This window comes from Haemaphysalis longicornis, unplaced genomic scaffold, assembly GCF_048455015.1.
Source record: "Haemaphysalis longicornis isolate Haplotype H1 unplaced genomic scaffold, Haemaphysalis longicornis Haplotype H1 scaffold_7, whole genome shotgun sequence".
NCBI classification, from domain to species: Eukaryota; Metazoa; Arthropoda; class Arachnida; order Ixodida; family Ixodidae; genus Haemaphysalis; species Haemaphysalis longicornis.
The window spans coordinates 40,714,526-40,720,699 of NW_027526422.1; positions in this window are offsets into that span (position 1 = coordinate 40,714,526).

Consider the following 6,174-nt stretch of genomic DNA (forward strand, 5'->3'; position numbering starts at 1 on the left):
CTTGTTGTCTTGTGTCCTTTTCACCTGATTAGTGTGATAGCACTATTGCGCTGTTCAGCCCCGAAATTTTGTCTTCACACGCATGTGCTCCACACGCTGTTTGTGAAACCGAAATATGTCAGACCTGAATACTTGGAAACAAGGCTTATACCGAACAGTCTGAATATCCACTTAAATTTTTTTTGTAGTACATTGTGAATGTAGTACACTGTGAGCCACCACCGCAGTGGAAGCTCACCCGAGAGGGGGCTGCAGCCTGGCGGCAACTACAGATAAACGCATGCCACCACCTTAGCTTCCTGCATATCCTAAACATGACCGTATATCCACCGACATGCAACGGACATACAACACTGTACCACACCACTTGGAGGTGAAAGACAAATGGGGTGCTCAATGGACGAAAACGAAGATAGAAAATACTGTTTCAGTCTTCGTCTTCATCCATTTAGCGCCTTCTTCGTCTTTCTACTGCAGCAGCAAACCAACTAGCTCTACAAGTTTTGCTGTTACAGCACCTAGGCTTGCCGGAACATATCAGCAGCCCCCATTATTCGCACCCCCCACCCTCGAGCAGTGGGGGGCCGCGCTGTGGAACCCAGACCTGGAGAATCAGCGACAATTGATAGATCGGGAATGCAGCCGCAGCAGTCGCCGCAGGAGCCCTGGACTGATGGCTTCTCGCGCTTTCGAGCGAACCCTCCACTCACTTGAAATAAATGAATATCCACCCCCCCCCCCCCCCCCCCCCCAGCACCACCATTGGTTAGAGAAATATTTTCCGACTCACTGGAGTTCGGTATGTTTTGGTTGAGCTTTAGACCGAATATGTGCTTGTGTGTGTGTTTGTGCATGCTGTGTGTGTGCGTGTGTAAATAATCTGCACGCACAGAAAATCTCGGCTATACAAACTCGGGAACAAACCAAAACGGTTCCGCCGAAAAAATAGAAAACGAAACAAAGAAAACGTGCCTTTGCATTAGGCCTTACTCTTACGGAGCCCTCGAAGCTTTGAGATCTCATAATTCGGCCCATCCTGTTGCCCATGAAATTCTTTATCAAATCCAATTCCTGAACGGGAACAATCATACGCATCGACATGGGTACTTGGCCACGAACCATCTTCTTCAGGCAACCAGGTGGCCCATGAGGTTGCCCAGGAGAGTACTCCCTCCCAACCTCCACTGCGTGGTGCCTGGACTAAGGCAATCGCGGTACCCTTCGCCCGGAAGGATCGACGTGCCGGTCTAAAAGAACCAACTCACTACCTCGGTCGCCTATCACCTCTTTCCCGTTCAAGAGGAATGCTCATTAAGAAATTTCTCGCGAATACAACCTGCACACTCGAAACACATCGCAAGTGCTATACAGCACCCCCCCCCCCCTCCCTTCTCTTGATGTCCTTACTGCCACTGCACCACTCCATCGAACCGGATCCCTTGCACACCTTGTTTGGTGGGGCCCAGCCTTTGCCACACACCGTACACTCACATCCCCTCAACCACGCCCCGATTCACAACAAATTGATGCACAACTATTACATCAAAGTGCAGTTTCAGATAATAGTTGTGGATCAGTTTGTTCTATAGTTTGGGTTGTTTGAGTGGGTCATTAGAGAGCTAGTACTTTAGAAACTACCAACATTTGTTTATTTTCTGTCTCCCTCTCTCCCCATCCGTTTCCTACATCGGGACCAGTGGATCGCCTTTTCCAGTAAAGGTTCTGTACTGAAATAAAGAGTTGGACGGAAGCCTGTCTGGTAGACTAAACACTTGATAACAATAAAAGCTGACCCCGACCGTGAAATTTATAAAAACGAAGACAAAAAAACAAAAAAAAACAAAGACAAAGAATGTGAACAAGGCTCTCGAACTGGATCCGAAACGTCTTTGTCCTTATAAATTTCATGCTCATGTTTAATTGTCAGGTTCTCTACTACTTCTACTACTGCTTAAGTAGTAAAAACTGCAATGTTGCATCCGTATCTAGGTGGCCATTTTCGGTTAATCGGGCATCGTTCATATCCAAAAACCAATCATTGTTGTCTTATTCATCGACGCAGGATTGGCAAAGGAGTTGTCGTGCACCTTCTTTGTGAAGCTCGATCAAGACGCGCCATCTCTCCCAGTTTATTGCGTCATCCTTGAGGGGGCTTCTTAGCAGCAGTAATATAAATGCAGCAAAGGCGCCTTTACAGGAGGGTCAGGTGCACTGCAGGCTTCAACCGCAGGCTTTACTCGGGCGGTGGTCGTCGTAAGCGGGACCCTCCTACGACCCGCCCTCGCAGTGATTGGTCAAGAAGCTAAATATGCGAAATGTGGTGTGCAGACAGCACGATCTGTAAGAGCAGCATTTAACCCAAAAGCGCATTCACCAAAACAGATTTTTGAGATCTATATCTGTAGTGTTTCTCTGCATTGCCAATTTGCTCAATGTACAACTCCCCCCTCCTTTTTGCTTTTGTGTTTTATATTTATCCTTGTCAACTTGCCCTGTGTGTTATGTATATGGTAATGTCAACCTTCTCCCTATCCTCCTATTCTTATGTACTATTTCCTCCCTATCCCAGCTCTCCTACGCCAGCAGGCGTTCCGGTGTCCGCCCTAGGCGAGAGAATTTACGCCTGTTGGTGGATCTTCCCATTCCAATGAACAATACATACATACATACATACATACATACATACATACATACATACATACATACATACATACATACATACATACATACATACATACATACATACATACATACATACGTATGTACATACGTACACACACATACATACACATACGTACATACATACTCACAGGGTTTAAAGACGCAAGAAAAAACGCGGACACTAGAAGAAAAACAAGCAAGACAAACGGAGGCGCTTCGTTTGTCTCGCTTGTTTTTCTTCTAGTGTCCGCGTTTTTTCTTGCGCCTTTAAACCCTGTGATCATGTCGACCCAACTGGCCCACATCAAGCTGTTGCTAATACATACATACATACATACATACATACGCACACTACATACATAGACATACATGCATGTATACATACATACATACACACATACATATATACACATACATACATACGTACATACGTACATACATACATACATACATACATACATACATACATACATACATACATACATACATACAGAAAGCTATGCAGTTAACTTAAATTTCTATATCAACAGGTGCAGTTGGCACTGTGAGGCCACCTAGAGTTCCTGTATATGCTCCACAGGAACTCTAAGGCCACCAAGTTTCGCTCTCTCACCATGTTTACTTTACATAGGCCTGACATGTCAATGAGTATTTATTCATCATCACCAGGAGCAGCAGCTTTGACACGAAATCCACATTTCTCGCGATGTGAATGATTTTTTAAGCATGATTTGCATATGGCAAGTTTTGGCCTTCAGAAATGCTTTCACTGCCAGCAAGGCTGGTCACCCCATACCTGACGAGATTAGAGAAATGAGACAGTCTGTAAAGAAAAGAAATGTATGTAGGGAGCTAAAACAAACAGAAAAAGTTGTAGAAAAAGATAGAAAAGGCAGCTACACCGCTCCACAAACCTTATCCAAAGAATCAAGCCACAAGATAGACTTTTTCGTTCATTATTTTTGTAGACTGAAATCAAAGTGAAATCTTCATCTTACCTGCTGGCCGCCAAATGTAGCAAAAGTTATACAACTGATGGCCTGCCAGCGCTAGAGGCTGTCTTGTCGAGCCACAAGGGTTATGTTTTCATACTTTCGCATGTCGATGGTAAGCTTAAAATGGTAATCCTTACTTACATGACCTATATGCTCGGCGAGGTTTCTGCTTACGTAATGCGGGTAAACTTTACCTTCTGCTTTACCATGTGTCTGCTTCACCGCAGCAATACCATTGATGCTGTAAGGCCGCCTTTGCAAAAAGGCATGTAAAGTGCCCAGGCCCACCTCATGCAGGCTTTTCTTCTCTGGATATCAAGCTAGATTTAGCCAGTATTTATCATTATTGCACAGCCATGCTCCGGGACCAAGGGAAAGCCAGGCACATATGGTGGTGTGCTCGACAGATGTGGGTCACAAGAGTTACATTTTCATACTTTCGCTTGTCGATTTACTTTTTGGCGACGTACAGGTGCCGTCAAAATTAATTGTAACATGGTCTTTACAGGATTTCTTCTTCCGGAAACTGCCTGGCTGCATTGGTGTGAGTTTAAAGGTGTCCTCCCTAATAGAAAAAGCTCCCTATAAACAGATACTGGCTGTCACAAAGCTAGTAAAATAAATATATTCACAAATCCTCGTTCCAATTACTTATGACGGCACCTGTACATGCATTACTTTTGTTCGTGGGCACTGGGAGAAACCAGCACTTTCCCGACCTAGCACAATTACATAATCTTTAGGTAGGCCAAACAAAGTAAGTAAAAATGGTACAGGAACGCGTAAACATGTTGAGGAAACGAATATTCGCTATAGTTACCCTTCGTACAAGAAGGTAAGGCGGACTGAAAGAAATAGAAATTAAAATACTTACGGAACGTGATAAGAATCAGCAAGAGAATCGAATTCCCTGCAATGCCTACAGCTTGCCAATTAACAGCCCCAGCCTTAAAGTGACACTGGAAAGAATTCGTCGAAATCTTATTTGTGGCTGCATTGACTAGTTTAAACCAGATCTAATGAATCATTTCACTACTAGGCATTAGTATAAAGCCTTAGTCAGCGGCGTACGCATGTTTAATTTCTATAAGGAGGTGACACCACCACCATCATCATCACCAGCCTTTCTACGCCCACTGCAGGGCAAAGGCCTCTCCCGTTAATCTCCATTTATCCCGGTCCTGTGCTAACTACGATCAATTTATCCCCGCAAACTTCTTGATCTCATCTGCCCATCTAACTTTTTGCCGCCCCCTGCCACACTTGCCTTCTCTAGGGATCCACTCTGTTACCCTTAATGACCAATGGTTATCTTGCCTTCGCGTTACATGCCCTGCCCAAGTGCATTTCTTCTTAATTTCTACTAATATGTCCTTAACACGCGTTTGTTCCCTGACCCACTCCGCCCTCTTCCGACAATACAGTGAGAAAAATTCCAGTAACTCCCACGCGGGAATTATCACATAGATGCTAAAACTGCTCTTCTATACAAAATGTTTCTTTAAAGTTGGCTTCACTACTACACGCACATGCATTGTTAGGTAGACATTTCCTGATACAAAAGTAGGCCTCAGGGGTCTTTTATCGAATACCTCCATAATACTCCATGCAGCCTTGTAAGATGCAATACATCGAGTGCCTTTGAAGCCGGCTTCATTACTGCAAAGAAGTGCATTGCTGTTAAGACATTTTTAGCGGCTATATAAGATGACTTGTATTTAGTTGTGAAGACTCTAAGAGCTTATATGAAAAGTTCACTGCTATACACAAATGCGTTGCTGAAAAGACATTTGGCAGGGGAAATAAACGGAGTCTAATGCCAGTACGAAGGCCCTAGTGCATTTTAAGTGCAGAGCACTTTAGGCGCTCGCCTTGTAGTCCTAGCTCGCCCGCTGGAATCAAGCATATCGCCACGGCGTTACGGCGTAGCCTGTCACGGTCCCTTCGCCGCGGCGTAACCCAGAGGCTTCTAAAGCCAAGCGGTTTATTATATTGTCATAAGCGCTCAAAACTCGTGAACAGCTGCCACTTAGCAGTGGGTTAGCTCGGCTATGCCAGGATATACGTAGCGTGAGCTAAGGTTCAGCTGGTATTCTTGGCTTTCCTGGTTGTCTAGGATTAGCTGATTATCATGCTTACTGCTGATCATCCAATCCAAATCCAATCCAAACCCAACGGAATCCAAAACCAATCCAACCAATGCCAATTCAATCCAATCCAATCCAATCCAATCCAACCCTCGCGATTGCGCAGCACGGCTCTCCAGGAGCTACGCGAAACTGGTCAATTTCGAACAGAACTCCCGCTGGTGCAGTTTCAGGCAGGGGGCGCGCGAGCACTGCGAAGGCGAGAAATTTGATTTGCATGGGGTGGTAGCAGTAAGCGGATAACGGCGGTACAGCCCATTATGGCGAATCACTGCTCCGCACTTCCGACAGCTTTCACATTGAGTGGAACGGCTTTATTTTTTTATTGGTAGCGCTCAACGGTTGCAGAAGGACGGACGGCTGTCCTCGTT